Genomic DNA, 18782 nt, shown 5'->3' on the forward strand with positions numbered 1-18782 from the left:
ATGTTCAAAATGATTGGCATTGTTTTACAGATTATAAATGAATAACTACTACCCTATGGAATTTATTTGAAAAGTGAAGTTTCTCTCTTATTGCAACTGCTGTTATTTATTCCTTTTTTTTTATTTTTGTATACATCTTCTTGCCTTCAGCTAGTAATCCTCCTTTGAAATACCATGGAAACAAGCCAATATGCCTCATTAAACTTTCCTTGCAGGAGAAAAATTGAAAGAATTTTTAAATTGTAGAGTAGATAAAAAATAAAACACATTTCCTTTAGGGGTGATTAGATTGTCCTTTTAAATTCTTTAAGGAAAGGTACCAGAGTAGGCAGAAAAAGAAGGACCAAGTGTTTTCATATTTGTGAAATTGTGACACTTTTTAAAAACCTATGGTTTCTTGTATTTCTGGAATAAATACTGAAAATGAACATTCTCAGTTGTAGTTCATATTTAGTACTGTAGGGGAGGAAGACATTTCCTCTACCCTCTCTGGGTTCATCTGGCCAGAGAATGAATTAAATTCACATGAGACAGAATAGCAGGAGAAAATTAAACAAAGCTTTATAACGTGTATACATGGGAGAGGCTCAGGCAAGCTGAGCAACTCACCAAAATGGCTGATGCCCCCACCTTAAATATCATATCCAGCTAAAGACAAAGGAGGATGTTGGGGGTGGGGGGAGTCAGTTACAGGAGGTTACCAGAAACAGGAATAAGACTATTATGCAGATTTAAGTCCTTGCATTCTGTATTAATAGGAGTTTCTAGAGGTAAGTTCATCCCTGTTCTTCCTGGTACAGAGAGGGAGGGACATTTACAGATGTAGATTTCCTTACAAATGTGAATGTCTCTTACAAAGGGTAAGTAAATTCTACTTTTCAGCTGCTTTCCTGTCTGCAAAGTAACCAGCCGCAGATAATCATCATGCCAAAGAGACATATCTTGGGGTGGCCAATTCCAGGCCCCCACAGTACTAAAGGATATTTCAGATATATTGTGCAAGTAAAGTGGCTATTTCTAATAGCGCATAAACATAATTACAAGTGACATTAGAGAACTTCTCTATTACTTATTATTAAGTTGTATTTGCATAATGTCTTTGGTTAAGGAGAAGGGCTTAATAGAAAAAAAGTCTTATTTAATTTTGTTCTACAGAATCCTGTGAATTAGGTGATGGACATGTTTCTTTGACAGATGAGACCAGAACCAGGTATGGTCACAAGCTGTTCCATAAGGTGAGCGAAATTCCTAGTGAGGAACTCTCTGGTCTTTAAATGGCCAAATAATAAAGAAAATGCTTTTGTCTTAAGGGCATTAGCTTCCCCCAAAACTGAAACTAGAATTGACAAATTCATTTCCTATTAAAGGTTAACAGTTTCACATAGCTAGAACTTGGGAATGAAGGGAAATGTTAGTTTTCAGTAGTCTTCATTTATTCCTTCACTTTCAGAATAAGCCTAATGAATATATCTCAGAATGCACAAACAGCATCTCTTCCTAGTTTATCCTGCCAACACGTATTGTGTACTCTTAACTAAGGCAGCAACTATTAGGAACGTGTCCTGAATTAAACACCCAGTCTTTGAAAAACTGAATGATGTTTTTAAAGGCACACTGTGAAGTGAAAGGAGATATTGATTTTTGTTGAGTTAGTATTTTGTACATTGAAATCCAATTTTAACAACAGAAATCGATATATAACTCTTTCAAATCACTGTTGTGGAATTGTTACTCTTGTTTCTTTTTACTAAACCACGGCCGTAATTCGTTTAGCAACATGTTAATTTCCTTTCCAGCTGGATTGAAAGGTTTCTGTGTTAGTGATGTATTAATTGAGACACCTAAAGGGCATGCTGAAACCTCCAACACATTAAGCAAACACAAGTGCTTTGAGGTACTACATGACAGGCCCCAAATATGATTTGTATCCAGCAATTAATCATGTGAATCTAGACAATGTTGTTATGCTTCAGCAATTGGTGGCTATTTCCTGGGAGTTGGGGATCCGAGTTTTATTCTATTCCTTATGAAAAGGGCACGAGGGAGTAGGGAGTCATTATCAGATTATAGCGTTTAGGTGTTAGATCTATTCAAACCCTTAACAGGTCCCAGTCCAGATAGATTGCATTTGTGTCTCAATAACCTAAATCTCAACCTAGATTAAATTGAATACGGTAACTGAAAGTGACTGATAATGCCTAGAATAAATAAGCCATTCCAATATAGTCAAATTTTCTTTTTCTTTCTCTTATATAGTTTTCTTGTTTGTGTTGTCTCTCCACAGGCTCTGATCACTTGGGCTCTGAAATCCCCTTGCTTGGTTACAATATTTCTTACTAAGTGGTGATTCAATGCTATGATAACTATATTAGATCTATTACATGTACTATTATAAACAATAAATATTTTCTTAACTGATGATCAAAGTGATATTGCTTTCCTTTCTCTTCTTTGTTTTTTTTAATTCAGCAATAGATTTCACTTCTTTCCAAGTCGTGATAACAGAAGAAAAAAATGTACTGATTCTGCTTGCTATTTATTTTAAACTTGCAGGGCATTTTCATCCTCAGTTTTGCAGTCCAGTGGCCAAGGGAGAATGTCAGTATGTTTTAAATTGTTGTGCTTGACATTGCAAATCTGTAAGTTTTACCTTCTAAATTGACTGACTTTCTTTTCTGTTGACATTTGTAAACGTAATAAGAGGAAGAAACATTAGCAGTCTACCAGGTTTTCCAGAAGAGGAGAAAAACATCTTCACACCTATGTATATCTATCAAGGAAATGTGGAGTTACTTGATCTATAAGTGGGAAGTTATATGATGAGTAATGTTCTTATACTAATTTTGACATGACCTCATTTGCACGATTAACATAAGATTTACAGAATCCTTCAGGTTCTTTCACTGGTGTTTCACTTTCCATATTTGTGCATTGAAACACACATGCACACACTGCATGAGGAGTTTAATTCGTTTTTATTACCAATATTTTACTGACTTCAAAAAAATATATCTCTTTAATCTGTTTTGATTCTGGATCTCAAATAATAGAATAAATTCTATGGAATAAGAAGCCCGAGGACTTAAGAAACTCAGAGGGAGATGATGGGGGTCAGGAAAGACTTTATGAAGTGGGGCCCTAGCTAAGTGTAGAAGAAGGAATTAATCAGGCAAATGGGAAGGGAGAGACTGAGGGGAGAATGGAGGATCTATTAAGTAGAGGGAAAGAGATTGGTAGAAGGGAAGAAGCCACTACAGAGCATATCCGAGGAGAGGATGGTGGTTGGAGATTGGCAGGACTGACAGAGAAGACTGGAGAAGGAATTATAAGGAGTGTGAAATCAGAATATGGTCTTTTCCTGGAAAGCCTATTTGCCACTTTCTGTCTGTCGAATATTCATTCCTATTTTAGCAATTGGCAATAGGGTCATATCTTCTGCAGTCCTCTAGAGTTAAAATGCATCGTCTGAGCACCTGCCTTTTATTGTTCATGCTTCCAGTATAACGTGGTAGAAAAAAATTCACCCAGAATGTATTGAATCTGACCTGTTTCAGATTAAATTATTTGCCCCTGAGATCTTTTCATGTCTGAATATATGGAGCCACTTCACTCCTTAAAGCTGCTGCATAGCATTCCATATGTGGATTCATTTCCACAAAACTTAATTTACTCTCCATTTTTGTGAAATGTATGTATTTGCAAGTTGATGCTTTTTACTGTTTTGCATTTCCTTAGTAATGTTAGACTGAAAATTCTTTTTGACATTTATATTATCTCCTATGTTATTTGCCTTTATATGTATTTACCCTATTTTCTACTATGTGGCTTAACTTTATTTTTTATTATTTTTTTTTATATTTGTCTCAAGTTTTTTCTTTTTTTTAATTGTATTAACATTGGGTTATAACATTATATAAATTTCAGTTGTACATCCTTATATTAACTTGTTTATTAATTTATATATCTTTTATATATAAATAACCAAAATAAATTTATTAATTTATATATTTGTAATAGCTTATCTCTCTTTTATATGTTGTAAATATTTTCTCCCATCTTGTTCCTTATATTTTAATTTTATTTATAGCATATTTTGTTATGAAGATATTTATATTTTGATACCAACAACCGTATCAGATTGATTATGGATGCCTAGGAATGAAAAAAATGTATCAATCTTTTCCTTATGGTTTTCGTGTTTTGGATATCCCACAATTTCTTTGTAATAATTTCATAGTTGTTTTATTTTTGGCTTCTTTATTTTTACATTTAAGTCTAACTGGAATTTATTTTTTTCTTTGGGGAAAAAACTCATAAAATTAGATCTTTATGTGATACCAAATGGTCAGTTGTCTTAAAATCTTTTACTGACTAGGCCATTCTTCCCTAATAATTTGTAATTCCATCATTCTCACATTCCAAACTCCCATATATACTGCATCCACTTCTGGGCTACCTAGTTTGATCCAGTGACATACTTGTCTATTTCTGCATAAATGCTGCATTCTTTTATTAATATAGCTTTATGATACATTTTCATTAGATAGCGTAAGCATTGCTGTATTGTTTTTCTTTTTCAAAATCCTCTTGGCTGGTTTTGACATTGAATATTCCACTCAAATTTTTGAGTTAGCTTTACAAGTTCATGAAAAATTCTCTTTGAAAATTTTTAATTGAATTGCATTACATTCCCAGATAATTAGAAAAGATTAAAATTGTTTAAATATTGTCTTCCAATCCATAAGCATTCTCTCTTTCCACGTGTTCAGATATTCTTTCGCACCTAGTAGTCATATTATATGGATTTTTTTATAAAAGTCTTATACATCTTGATATGCTTATCCTTATGTATTTTGTAATTTTGTTAATGTTATGAGTAATATTCTTTTTACTCTTATATATGTCTAATTGATGTGCTAGAATATAGAGAGCTATTGGTTATTTTCTACTGATCTTGTATGTAGTCACCTTACAGAATTCTCTTTGCAAGCAGTTTGTCCAATAGTGGATTTTATATATATATACAGAATCAGAAATGCCAATTTTGTCTCTAAAATTACAATTTAAAATCTCCTTTCCATGCTTTATACCATTTTGTATAATTGTAAATATAACATTTAGTAACTATTGTGAAAAGAGACAGCCTTTTCTCATTCCTGAGAAAGTTATGATTTCTACATTAAGAATGCTGTTTCCGTACGCTCCTGGGAAGTCCATTTTGTTCTTGGCTTTTTACTTTTCTCATTCTGTGGCATAGTTGAGGGAAAATGTTTACATCCTTTAAGCATTCTTCCTTAAATGAATGGGTACTTAGTGGATGCTGGGATAAAAAGGCCATTCCGGGAGATTGAAGTGATCTCTTTTATGGCTATCGTAGAAAGTCCAGGATGGTTTATAGGCACATTAAAAGGAGAAAACTTTTCTATTTTTAGCACCTGATAGCTCCCTCTTCATGATCTTAAGCCCACTTAAGAGAGATAAGGGTTAATGGTTTAAAAGATAGTGAACAGCCAGCATATTTTTAAAGACACTTTAACAGACTATAGTTAATGGGTTTTATTATGTAGGGTAGAAAGGAAATAGGAAGGCCTATGTAATTTAAGGGAGAATTGTTGAAGTATTTTTACTTCCAGATTCAAACTAGATACACATTTATATAGCTCACTAAATGCAACATGTCCATAAATTTGAATTTATTTACACCATTCAAGTTATCATTTGAATTTTAATCATTTTCTCCACAAACACGTTATCTGACATTCCTGAGTTGGATTAATTTTTGGCAAATAATAAGAAAAATACTTATGTATTTTACATGTAGGGTTAGAAGGAAATAGGGAGTGCATGCAGCCCTTCCAATGCATGGAGAAATTCAGCCCTGCTAGAAACTCTTTTTGTTTTCTGTGATGGTGGGAAGAGGACCTGAAGAAGGCTAATACTAGAAAAGTGACAAAACTAACAATGGCAAAGGAAGGGTTTGTGTAAGAAAAAGGAAAAAAGAAACTTTCAGAATCTTATTCAATGGCCCAAGTTGCTGGAGAACAAAATATCCAATTTTTGTGACAGTGCAATGGAAACCCGGACTCAGGCAAGACTGGAGCCTTCGTTGTAGCTCGTGGGCACCAGAATTTGAATAGGTAGCCACCTTGGGTCAGGGGGCAGTACTCTGCCAAGAGAGAACATGCTCTGAGTCAAATTGCTTAAGAACTTATTTTTCAGAACCCACCGGTAAGTTAATAATATTTTAGATGGAATTTGACTTTAGAATTCTCTCAGGAAAATGAATTGCTTGACCGGAAACAAAAGATAAGTACCTGGTTTCTTAACTCCAAGAAACTATATTGTGTTTTCTGCTCCAAGCACAAGTCTGACTGCTAAGGAAAAAATTTGATAAAGGATTTTTTTTTTTGGTCCTTTGCCTTACAGAAAACTAATGGGACAAAGGGGAAAGGACATAGCATTTTGATCTCATTCTCACACAAGTTGGCATAATGACTTGGATATTTTGTAACTCTCTTTACTTCTGTTGTTTTCTTAAGTACAATATGAATTAATTGACAAGGGATAAAAAACGAAATAATTTTCTAGTGCAAACCAGGCATCAAAAAAATCAAATGTGGAGCCAGCCCGGTGGCACAGTGGTTAAGTTCGCACGTTCCACTTCAGCGGCCCAGGGTTCGCTGGTTCAGATCCCAGATGCAGACATGGCACTGTTTGGCAAGCCATGCTGTGATAGGCATCCCATATATAAAGTAGAGGAAGATGAGCACAGATATTAGCTCAGGGCCAGTCTTCCTCAGCAAAAAGAGGAGGCTTGGCAGCAGATGTTAGCTCAGGGCTAATCCTCCTCCTCCTCAAAAAAAAAATCAAATGTCCAATAGGCATAAACTCCTAATTGGTCTGGAGGATGCAGGGATGAAGGCTGTACCTGCTGTGCCACCTGGCCTTCCCCCAACTTTGAGACATTTCTAAATAAACTACTGGGATCCCTTCCAGTCATCATATTCTACGATTTTGAGTTTGGTGTCCTGTTGAGAGCTGTCTCTCATCTCCAGTGTTCTCTTAAATAGTCATGCTTTATAAGCAACAATTTGGTGCCAACCTTTCATGGATGCTGTCCTGTTAGACGGGACAATCCTGGGATTACCTGTCCCATCAGCCTTCACTTCAGGCTGCTCGGGCTTCATGATGCTGGATACTGGCTGCAAATGTTTCAGGTGGGACTCTTGAAGTTTAACATATTTTTTAGGTGCCTTTGGGGAAAACAAAAACAAAATAATACAAGTTAATATTGAATCAGAAATATTTCAGGGTGTCTCTGACCCCTCACCACCTTCTGGAGAAATCCCTGCTTCGAGTACTAATAAGAGGGCAGTAGTTATCTAAAGTTAAAGCTAGACTCTATACTCCCCAAGAAAAGGTAATATATGTATCTTTCTTATCATTTAAAAAATTATTTATTTACTTTTAAACCACTTCACTGAAGTAGGACGGACTTACAAAAAGCTGTGCATATCTAATGTGTACAACTTGATGAGTTTGGAGATAAGTATACATCTGTGAAGCCATCATGATAATCTATGCCATAAACATAGCCTTCATCTCCAAAAGTTTACTCCCACCTTCTTCTTCATATTATTTTGTGATAGGAATATATAACATGAGATTTACTTTTCTTTTTTTTTTTTTTTTTGAGGAAGATTAGCCCTGAGCTAACATCTGCCTCCAACCCTCTTCTTTTTTGCTGAGGAAGACTGGCCTTGAGCTAACCTCAGTGCCCACCTTCCTCTACTTTATATGTGGGATGCCTACCACAGCATGGCTTGACAAACCGTGTGTAGGTCTGCACCTGGGATCCAAACTGGTGAACCCCGGGCCACCAAAGTAGAATGTGTGAACTTACTGCTGCACCACAGGGCTGGCCCCGAGATTTACTTTCTTAGTAAATTTTCAAGAATACAATACAGTATACTATAGAAACTATGCTGTACAGTAGATCTCTAGGACTTGTTCCCCTTACATAACTAAAACTTTGTACCCTTTGACTAATGCCTTCCCATTTCTCCCTCCTCTCCTCTCCTGACAGCCATCATTCTACTCTTTGCTTCTGTGAATTGACTATTTCAGATTCCTTATGTAAATAGTACCATGTAGTATGTCTGGGTTATCTCACTTAGCACAGTGTCCTCCGGGTTTATCCATGCTGTTGCAAATATGAGACCAAATAGAGTTTAAGTCAAAAACTGCCACAAGAGACAAAGAAGGTCATTACATGCTAATAAAAGGGCAAATTCATCAGGATAATATAACAATTAGAAAATATATGAACCCAACATCAGAGCATTTAAATACAGAAAATAAACAGCGACAAATCTGAAGGCAGAAATAGACAGCAATACAATAACAGTAAGGAACTTTAATACTCCACCTTCAACAAAGGATAGATTATCCAGACAGAGAATCAGTAAGGAAACAGCAGACTCAAAGAACACTATAGACCAAATGGACCTAACAGATATACACAGAATATTCCACTCAAGTGCAGCCGAACACACATTCTTTCCAAGGACGCATGGAACGTTCTTCAGGATAAACCTGGTGGGTCACAGAACAATATTACAAATTTGAGAAGAATGAAATATTTCCAAATACCTTTTCTAACTACAATGGAACAAAACTAGAAATAATGACAAGAGGAAAATGGACAATCAAACAACACATTCTTGAACAACTACTGGGCCAGAGAAGAAATTGAAAGGAAAATTAGAAAACATCTTGAGACAAACAAAAAGGAGACACAACAAACCAAAACTTATGGGATACAGCAAAAGCAGTACTGGGGAGAAGTTTACAGTGATAAATGCCTACTTTAAAAAAGAAGAAAGATCTCTAATAAACACTCCAACTTTAGAGTTCAAGAAACTAGAAAAAGAACAAACTAAGGCCAAGTTAGTAGAAGGAAGTAAATAATAAAAATTAGAGCAGAAATAAATAAAATAGAGAATTGAAAAATAGTAGAAAAAATCAATGAAACTAAGAGTTGTGCTTTTAAAAAGATAAAAATTTGACCAACCCTTAGTTAGACTAACCAAGTGAAAAAAAGAAAAGACTCAAATAAATAAATTCAGAAAGGAAAGAGGAGATATTACAACTGATGACACAAATAAAAAGATAATGGCTATTATGATCAATTACATGTCAACAAATTGGGCAACCTAGAAGAAATGAATAATTCTAGAAATATACAACCTACCAAGACTGAATCAAGAAGAAGTAGAAAACATCAACAGACCAATAGAAAATAAAAAGATTGAATCAGTAATCAAAAAGCTCAGGACCAGATGGCTTCACAAGTGAATTCTACCAAACATTTAAAGAAGAATTCATATCAATCTTTCTTTTTTTTTTTTTTTGAGGAAGATTAGCTCTGAGCTAGCTGCTGTCAATCCTCATTTTGTTGCTGAGGAAGACTGGCCCTGAGCTAACGTCGTTACCATCTTCCTCTACCTTCATTGTATGTGGGATGCCTAACACAGCATGGCTTGCCAAGTGCTGCCATGTCTGCTCCCAGGATTTGAACTGGTGAACCCAAGGCCACCGAAGTGGAACGTGCGCACTTAACCACTGCACCACCAGCCTGGCCCCTCAAATCAATCCTTCTTAAACTCTTCCAAAAAGTAGAATAAGAGGGAACACTTCAACTTACTTTGTGAGGCCAGCATCAGTCTAATACCAACTAAGATGCACAGGAAAAGAAAACCATCCCTTCTTTATCATTTTAATCTCAGTACTTATTATGCTCTTTTCTTTTTTGAAGGGCCCACTATTTTGAAGGTCATAAAATAGGTCACATGTGGTGCAATCTCATTATAGCCTCTAATTGCAAGAAACTACAATATGTAGTATATGCAAATGAAGGTGATATCTACTCTCCTCCCCACCTCCAACACAGCTGATTGGACTAGGAATAATAGAGAGCTGGCCAGCAGTATCAAATGAAGAGCTTTGGGTAACCTGATTTGAAAATTTACATCACGCTGATCAGACTCTCTCCTTCAGGAATGAGAACTCAGAGAGAAGATACTTTTCACCTGTGGGGCGTCTGGCTCCACTCAGTTATTGTTGACAGAAAGTCTGTCACTAAAGACAGTTGAGAAGAGAAGCAAAGGAGGCTATTGGAAGGTGGGCAGAGATACTCTATTCAAATTGAGACAAACTCCTTAAACACGTTTCCTGTTTGTAAAGAGTTTGCAATATGCTCCAGAAGAAATAAAATAATATAAAAATTATGCTGCAAGAATAAAGTTGTACCTTTCCCTAACATCATATATAAAAACGAATTGAAAATGGATCAATGACCTAAATGTAAGACCTAAAATTGTAAATTCTTAGAATAAAAGCTTCATGACCTTGGATTGAGCAATGAGTTCTTGTATATGACACCAAAGACACAGGCAACAAAAGAAAAAAATAGACAAATTAGATTTCATGAAAATTTAAAATAAATGTGCATCACAAAGCAATTTCAGAGGGGTAGGAAAGCTAGCCTGATGGCACAGTGGTTAAGTTCGCATGTTCCTCTTCGGCAGCCTAAGGTTCGCCGGTTCGGATCCCAGGCGCAGACTTATGTACTGCTTATCAAGCCTTGTTGTGGTAGGCGTCCCACATATAAAGTAGAGGAAGATGGGCATGGATGTTAGCTCAGGGCCACTCTTCCTCAGCGTAAAGAGGAGAATTGGAAGCAGATGTTAGCTCATGACTAATCTTCCTCAAAAAACAAAAAAAGAAAAAGAGAAGGAAAAAGCAATTTCTGGGGGCTGAACCTGTGGCATAGTGGTTAAAGTTCTGTGTGCTCTACTTCAATGGCCCAGGTTTGCTGGTTTGGATTCCAGAGAAGGACCTGCACCATTCATCAAGCCATGCTGCAATGGTGAACCACATACAAAACAGGGGAAGATTGGCAGTACTGTTAGCTCAGAGCTAATCTTCCTCAAGGAAAGTAAGAGGAAGACTGGCAATGACGTTAGCTCAGGGGAAATCTTCAGAAAAAAAATAAAATTTCAACAGAATAATTAGGCAACCCACAGAATGGATAAACTATACACAAATCATGTATCTGATAAGGGATTAATATGTGGAATACATGGAGAACTCCTAAAATTCAACAACAAAAGAGAATGTGATTCAAAACTGGCAAAGCTCTTGAATAGACATTTCTCCAAAGAAGATACACAGATGGCCAATAAGCACATGAAAAGATGCTCAACGTCAGTAATCATTATGGAAATGCTAATCAAAACTATAACGACATACTACCTCACATCCATTAGGATGGCTACTATCAAAAAACAGAAAATAACAAATGTTGCTCAGGATGTAGAAAAATTGAAACCTTTGTGCACTGTTGGTGGGAATGTCAAATGGCACAGCCACTGTAGAAAACATGATAGTGGTTCCCTAAAAAATTAAACATAAAATTACCATACGATCCAGCAATTCCACTTCTGAGTATATATCCAAAACAATTGAATGGAGGATCTCACGGAGGTATTTGCACATTCATGTTCTTAATGGCATTATTCACAATAGCTAAAATGTGGAAGCAACCTAAGCGTCCAGCGATGAAATAATGAATAAGCAAAACATGATATAAGCATACAATGGAATATTATTCAGCCTTAAAAAGAAAGGAAATTCTGCAATATGCTACAACACACATGAACCTTAAGGACTTTATACTAAATGAAATAAGCCAGTCACAAAAAGACAAATACTGTATGGTTACACTTACACGAGGTACTTACATAGTCAGAGTCATAGAGACAGGAAGTAGAATGGTTATGGTCAGGTGCTAGGGGGAGGGAGACTGGGGATTTATTATTTAATGGGTATAGAGTTTTAGTTTTCACGTGACAAAAAGAATTATGGAGATAGATGATGATGATGGCTGCACAGCATTATGGATGTATTTAATACTACTGAACTGTCCACTTCAAAACAGGTAAGATGGTAAACTTTATGTTACATTTATTTTGCCACAATAAAATAATTGGAAACAATATTACACTACAGTGTGACTGATGCTAAGATCAAGTGATAGGCGGTATGGCAGTATATGGTGGGACATTTTGATCAAAAGAGAGGGATGGAATGGGATTGATCACTGGCCTGGGAGAATTCCAGAGAGCAGCTGTTGTCCTATACCACACTGTAGGTTATGTCTGAGAAGGTTTGCCTTTGCTATGTTTCTATGAAACACTGCATGAGAGTTATTATTCTAGCTTTCAGGAGGATTGTCAGTCAGAGAAGAATATCTTTCCAACGCTTATTTCATTCACCAGAAATAGCTGCAACTTCGGGGAATAATAAGGTTGTATCACATGTGACTGCTTCATGGCTCTCAGTTCAAGGGTGTCCCTTAAGAAAAGGAACAGCTAGAAGAAACCTTAGTAGTCATTTAGTCTAACTCCCTTACTTTACAGAGGAAGGAATGAGATCAGGAAATTAAATAATTCAGCCAAGGTCACAGGAGCTATTTGACAGCTGGATGTGTAGCCAATTCTGTAGCCCTAGGCCTACAAAAGTTTCACAGATGTGGCATACACTACAGCACATAGACAGGCAGCAAGATGTTGCTTTAGACACAAGCCATTCTTGCAGATTACCTTTGAGAGCAAATCTTGATGATATATATGACTCTGCCATTGACTTATCTGGGAATTATCAGATTAATGGGTCAAGTCTGACAGAGGTAAAGTGTTGGTCTTGATGGGGTAATATTAAATATGTGCAGGAGTCAAGTTAGTGTGTGAAGAATAAGGGCTCTCTCAACAGTGACTTAGGACATCAATGGTGCACATGAAATGACACAACCAATTTCTCTACTCACTAGGCCATAGGTAGCCTCCCAATCCATCACTGAATGATATGTTCTGCTCTCTGATTTCATCTACTTCTCAAAATGTGACTGACATCAAAGTAAGCCCCCAGCTTTTCACAAGGAACCTCCACAAAAACTCTTCAGTCTTACTCCTATATGAGCAAATAATCTATTCTTCTGGAAGAGACAAGTCATTTAAAAACCTTGAATGGATTCTGCTGTAAAAACCAGAATTTCTGCTTCAGGGTATATCTGAGTCTTTGATATTACTACTTGTGTAGAGAATGCATTTTTCATAAAAATATCTTGGAGTGGAGCTGGTTTTCATCTACCCCCGGAATAATAGAAAGCATATGAGTTATAGCTGATATGATAATGACATCTGTATTAATATATGAGTGTATAGTACACTATAATATTCTTGATCAAAATTTAACCACCTATTCTTTAAAAACCTCATCAAAGAAAATGGGAAATAGGGATAAGGTAGGAAAAAGAATAAAAGATAAAAAATATCTACCAAGAACATTGCTTCTGGATGATTCCGCTAGTTATTAAATATAGAAAAAAACTGATATTGTTTCCCTTTATTTTGTCTTTTCCTTACTTCTCCATGTGATTTCTATAACTTACACATCCTGTTACTGCTGTATTCAGGAATAGAGTGAACTTAAACAATCCAGGCTTAAGGGATAAGCAAAGATACTGGTAATATCTTTGGAAAGATTTGAACAGAGCATACAAGTAGGATGAATGGAAGGGGTTTGGTAAGGATGAGGAGAACAAGGAGAGAAAGGAGGGGAAGGAGAAAGAAGAGAGAGAAAAAGAGAGAATGAGAGAGAGCGTGAGAGGGAGGAGAGAATACGCGATTGATAATACTTATATTCTTCCACCCAATCCCCAATGTAGGTCTTATAAGTGGAGAGAATCTTAATTACCAGAAACTGAGATGTACAGAGAAGATTGAAAATGTTCTCCTTTACCGATCCTGACGTTATTTTAAGTTATTTACTTTGGCATCACTTTTAATTTAAATAATAACTGAATTTATAAGCTGAACAAAAATTCAAATTCAAATGAGGGATACTAATGGATAACAATGAGTTTAAAGTCATTTTGTACCTGAAGAAAACAATATTCATCACTTCCATGTCTTCAGGAGAGAAAGAACTGCTGTAAGCTTTTGAGAAATGCCAAAAATACACTAAACATATATTTGTGCTTTATGTTTATGCAATACCTTTTGCAGATGTAGTAAAATATTTTGCAATACAAAATCTGAGCATTTTAAGTGTTTCATATCAATCTAAAATTACTCTTGTTAAAACAAGAGTATTATTTCCTAGTCATTTTAGATTCAAGTCCATCATTTTTTATAGTCAATGATTCACTTCATTCAACAAATCTATATTTACTATCATTTGTCCGCTATCTACCATGTGTTTTTCTAAGTGGTGGCATAGAGTAGATTTCAATGCAGACATTGTACTTACTCTCACAGAGTTTACAGTGTGGGAAGATCATCTAAGTGCCTACTGTATACAATATATACTCATGGTACCAGAATTAAAATAGAGTCATAAAATCATATAATAGAGACTTTAACAGTTATCTATTTGAAACTTCCACTGAAAAACAAAGAATCAATTTTTACATTATCCTTTGCAGGTGGTCATCATGTTTCTGCTTAAATACATTAAGTAATAGGTAGCTCACTAATTTGCAGCTGACCTATTTTTTCTTACTCAGTTCTTCTAGTTAGCAGATGCTTCCCTATACACATACTTAGGGAAGACTGTTGGTTGTCCCAATATCTAGTCTCTAATTTCACAGGAATAGAGACAAATATTATATGGCCATATGGTTGAATACTATATTTCTTAGTCTCTGTTTCAGCAAGGTGTGCCCATGTGACTAAGCTCTAGGCAAATGAGTAAAGAAAAAGTAATGTACACCATGTCTATGTCTTGCCATTAAAACAACTGGGTGTGCACTGTTCTGTACCTTTTTCTCCTTACTGCTGGCTAGAGGTATCAAGGACTGAAGAAGCTATGTTGACTCTGGGATTGAAGCCTTGTATTCAAGATGGCAGGGCTGTACCTTCAGTCTCGGAGCCTTGACCTTCAGTGATAGAGAAATAAACCTCCATCTTGTTAATTCTACTATGTTTTAAGATGTCTTTGTTACAGAAATTTAGCATGTACCTTAATTGATACAATGATCACCTTGTAATTTCCTTTCATTGGCCAGACTTTTAAATATTTTACAATGGCTGTAAAATCCCTTATTTATTTAAATCATTTGACAAGTATTTATTGAGTGCTTACTAATGCAGGATGCCATGCTAGGAACTGAGAATATAATGACGCGTACATTTTCTCCCTGCCTTCCAAGAGTGTAAAGCCTTTAGAATGTGTGAATATGGATGGAGTATGAGGTTTGTGTGGCAGGAGTGGGGGATGGACCATGTGCTTGGGGAGGTAGAGGCAGCATCATAAACAAAAATTTCCAATTCAATGTAATACACACAAAGTTAGAAGAATCTTAAAGTGGCATAGAAAATCATATGTACAGCCTTTTACCTAAGCAGTAGAGATAGGTGGCCTGGGAAGAATTTTCCAAACAAAACATTTCTAGATGTCTCTACTGTATGTCAGATGCACTGTTTCGTGATCTTTCACTATTCGCATCTCCCTCTGGATCCACAGTGTCGACTTGCTCAATAGAATCATAAATACTATTAAGTGAAGGATTTTTATTTTCAGTATAGGTTCCTTGTGAATATTTGAAGCAAATGCTACCTTTTTGCTTTTCCACAAGCCAGGAGACATAGAGGTTAAATATTTGCCCCCTAAAAATGCCCGTATATTTCTTAACCCCTTCTGAACAGGAAGCACTACAAGTAGATACCTGTAGGAATGGTATGATTTCATGTGACCTTTGAATGTCTACTGATAGCAAGACATTGCTTCCAATTAAGTATTCTATATTACCCCCAGGTAGGAGCATATAACATGGTTTTTGTAGCTAGACAATTTGGGTTCAAATCTGGACTCTTCAACTGACTAGCTTTGTAAACTTAACATGCCTCAATTTTTTAAGCCCTGGTTTCCACATTTGAAAAAGACTTTGAGTGATGAACTAGCTTGAGTCATCCAGGAAGTAGATGCCCAGGTGGAACTAGATGGAGAGATCTGTAAAAGATAAAGTATGGAGGTAGCAGAAGTACGTGGAGAAGCCCTTCCAACTGTGATCGGATCTGACACCTGTAGGGGTAGAGGCAATAGGGGAGGAGATTGGCCAAGGAGAGCGTCTGACTGCCGTGTAACTCAGAAAGTCTCACCACGTCTGTGAGAGCCCCAGAGCAAATTTAGAATATTCTGAAGGAATATTTCACAGGATAGAGAACAGCGACTCTCTTCCTACTAATACCATTTCATTTAATCTGTTCCTGTTAGGTGAAGATAGTTTAATATTTTATGCCTGTTAGCAATTTGTAAATGAACATGGGACTCCTAGATACACAATTACTTAACCTGCCATGAGTAGGATTACCAGACAGAAAGCAAAGCTGGCGGAGGATATATCCATGGGCACAAAAGCTTCTATCACATAAGTGAAGACCTGGGTCCATGTATAAGAGTGGCCTTGTGCAACATAACTGAATTATTTGAAAGTCTTCACTTATTATTGCATGCTTCTAAAAGCAAGGAAGTGAAAACTCTTTGAATCCTACCAGTTTAAGTCTGTATTTTTGTGAATGGATGTTGGAGTGGAATAGGGAATAAGAATGCCTGGTAATGGTTTGTAGAAAAGGGCTCAATGAACCTCCATTTTTATCTTTAATGAAATTGCCTTTAGGAGTTCAATAATAGTCTTATTAGGTTCTCAATCCAAAAGCGCTCATTTCATTCCCCTTATGTTTTTTCTTCCTCTTCTCTTTTATGACCTCATTAGCAATGAGAGTTAATTGAACACATCTTCACGTAAAATGATAAGCATTCTCAAGTCTATTACATTATCTTTAGGACTGATGAACTGAAAGGATTCAGTGGAATGTACTGTTTTTCCAGGTGAACAAAAACTAAGGTTCAGTGATATTTTCTCCTACTGAAAATGAAGATAATGTCATTGCTCACTCATATTTTAAAAATACCAATCCAAATTTCTCAGATGATAATCTATGCTTTTTACCCTCAAGCTTATAATAATGAGTCTATAAAATGTAGCCTTTTGGCTCACATATAGACTTAGAGGCTAAATTATATCATAATCACAACATAATACAGCCTTACAAGCAGCTCTCATATAAAGATCGACTGAACTCTTAGGTCAGAGCTCTCAAGATGCTGAATAATGGTCTCATGTATTTAGATAGTAAAATCTGTGTTGAAGCACCAAATACATAAGAAATAATACATTAAATGTGCCTTTTCTATGCTCTGTCTCATGGAATTCTCTGATATGTTTCTTTTAACTCGGTTATTTTCCCTCCAAACGATCAATGATCTTTGTTATATGATGGTCCCAAATATAATTTGAGATATCAAAGAGTCTAGAGACATTTTCTATGTTTCAGCAACTAAACCCATCTTACAATTGCTCAGTTTTGGCTTCGCTTAAGTACACAGTTAACCTTGAGAGAGTGGATTCCACCAGATTCAGCAGAGTGTATTTACAACACAGTACAGTGTTCTGGCTGGACTACCGAGAAACACTGTGTTTCTAGTTGTTATTTTTATTGTTGTTATTGCCATTTATTCAGCAATAACTATGTATCTGATGTGGTGAGGTATAGTTTACAGTACTACGTTATTTAATTCTCAAAAGAAAATTAACAGGTACTATTATCACACACAATTATAAGAAAATTGGTGTTTGAGGCTTACGTTACTTCTCTAGGCCTGTTATATTTAAATAATCCTCCTCAGTAATACACTATATTGCTTCTGTCCAAACTTGCTTCCATAAGTTTATTTTACAATAACATATAATGTATAACCAGGAAAAAGAAACTTTAATGTATTCTGGTATTTTCTACCAACTTCTGGAGTCATGTGTTCAGAGGGATGTGCTGTCTTCTGATTCTGGGTTAAGGCTTCAGAAAATTCATGGAGTGAGACTGAGAAATTTTGATCTTTTAAGACTCAGAAGCAGAGAATTGGGCCCATATATCTACACAATTATAATCACTCATTATTTAATGAGGGAAAAGCCCTTAGAAGATATTCTGTAATTGATTAGGACTTGACTCATTTTGAGATAACTTGGTTCCCAAACATGTGCAAACTAATCTGGCAGCTTGCAAAGAGATTTAATGTCAAAAGACGTACTAAACAGGTATGGGGGTGAGAAAGAGAAAAAGAGAATTAATCATAAAATGCTGGGCCTAAATAAAATGAACATATTATTCCCAAATCTTTTTTACAGTGTTGGAAGACAAATAACAGTGTATTGGAATAGACTTTGCAGTAGTGACTTCATGTAGAATTCATAATATAGAACCAAATCTTTGTCACTATCTCTGTCTCCTTGTTTCATAATATTGATCTCTCTCTCTCTCACACACAGACACACACACACACACAGACACACACACACAGAGCCATTCTCAGGGAAAGTAAATCTCATCTAATGGTCATAAAAATAATAGACAGGGAAAACTTTTTTTGCATATATGTAATAGGAATTAAATATTTTGAGAGAAGGTGGGGGAAAAAACAAAAAGAAAATGTCGGCTCACGGGCAAGTGAGTGGAAAGACATTTAAATTTGAGTATAATCATTGCCAAAAAAATAGCTGTCACCCAGTACGATATGCATAAATCCTCCAACAAGTTGCAGAGGATGAAGAACAGTTGCCTCTGGATCAATGCACGGTCATTTAGCAGCCCTATCAAGCT

Source organism: Equus asinus, chromosome 29 (genome assembly GCF_041296235.1).
Source record: "Equus asinus isolate D_3611 breed Donkey chromosome 29, EquAss-T2T_v2, whole genome shotgun sequence".
NCBI lineage: Eukaryota > Metazoa > Chordata > Mammalia > Perissodactyla > Equidae > Equus > Equus asinus.